Below are 1738 nucleotides of genomic sequence, written 5' to 3'. Positions count from 1 at the left end.
TTTGGTGCATGTTGGTGCGGCTTTGGTGCATGTTGGTGCGCAAAACGCTGCCCTGCCCGCGCCGAGGGCAGGGCAGGAAAAATTGGTGCGCCAGAATGTGCCACGGTGCGTGCTTGGTGCTGCCAGGATCGAGCTATGATGCGCCAGGATTGAGCTGTGATGCGCAGAATGCTACCCTGCCCTCGCGGAGGGCAGGGCAGAAAAACATGGTGCTGCCAGGATCGAGTGTGGTGCGCGCTGATGCTGCCAGGGTAGTGATTTGGTGCGCCAGACTCACTTCTTGGTGCGCCAGAGTTGTGCACCAACAAAATGCTGCCCTGCCCTCGCGGAGGGCAGGGCAGTATTTCCACTTTGATGTCCTGTGTTCGAAACACGGCTGGAACACACGCTCAATTAATTTCCTTGGTTTCTTGGCACGGCACTCAACCTTAGTTCTTTGCTTCTTCCTTGGTTGCTACATCATTTTCCTTGGTTTCTTGGCACGGTAATGGGTCTTAAGTCCTAGCTTCCTCATGGTCCCGTGTTCAACTCTTGTGGCAAGCATTTGGAGACAATTTCCTTTGAATTTCTCCCTTGGTGAGCCCGATACTGCCCTTGTAGAGGGCAGGGCAACATTTTATTCCTCTTGATTCCAAGGCACCAATTTGTGCTCTGCCCTTGTAGTGGGCAGGGCAGAGTTGCCTTCTTTGCTTAGTTCCCTTATGTTGCCCTCCTAGAGGGCAGTGTGCCCTTGTGGAGGGCAATGCTTGCCTCCCCCATTGTATGTGGCACACTTTTCCTTCCTTTAACCACGCTTCCTTCTCCTTGGGTCACGCTTTCTTAGGCCACGCTTTTCTCTTTTATTCTTTTCTTCACCTGAAATAAACCAAAACAACCACTCCAAGTATCACTAAATTCAAGAGGCTTATAAATCAATTAAAATTCAATTAAAATTAGCTTAAACATCATGGATTAACATTAATTTCATGGTGGTTGCTTGATTTAAAGAAGTTGTGCATTTTCACTCCAAATCACTTACTTAAGAAGCAAGAAAGTGCATAAAGACTAACAAAACAAATGAAATTAGCTTGAAAAATGGGTATATGATGACTTGTCATCACAACACCAAACTTAAATCTTGCTTGTCCCCAAGCAAGCATCAAAACTAAGAGTAATTGACATGAATAAGAAAAGAACACATATCCTTATTAGGCATATAGCAGAACTTGATTTATGGAGTCTTTATGCAGACAATGACAACTCACTTATTGTTGCTGCTACATAATACACATCTTTCCTCAAAGGCTTGCTAAACTTGCTGTTATAAGACTCACTTTGTGATTCCTCCCTTGCTAACTTTTCTTGGCTTACAATGCTTAACAAGCTTATTATTCTTTTGGAGGTTTGGTGTCAAATGTTGCAGTAATAGCCTTTGGCTTTATTTGTTTCTTTCTTTTACTCAACATCTCTCCACCACAGACACATGGCTCACTAATTCTTCCTAGGATCATTGATGCCCAGCATCTCTTTGGATAACTAAATGTTCTGTATCTAAGTTGCTCTTTATTGTGGATTTTCAATTGGCCATCCCAAATCAGTTGATCTAAGTGACCGGGTTTTAAAATACCCCTTAGAATTTACTCATCCAAGCAGATCTTAGTACAAGAACACCACAGGCATATGTCCTAGGGTCCAAGCTATTGGTGTCCAACCTTTATTCTTTGTTTTTCTTGCCATTTTGGCTTTTTCTTTCCCTTTT

The sequence above is a fragment of the Arachis duranensis genome, chromosome 3 (genome assembly GCF_000817695.3).
Source record: "Arachis duranensis cultivar V14167 chromosome 3, aradu.V14167.gnm2.J7QH, whole genome shotgun sequence".
Lineage (NCBI taxonomy): Eukaryota > Viridiplantae > Streptophyta > Magnoliopsida > Fabales > Fabaceae > Arachis > Arachis duranensis.
This window is presented reverse-complemented; position numbering follows the sequence as displayed.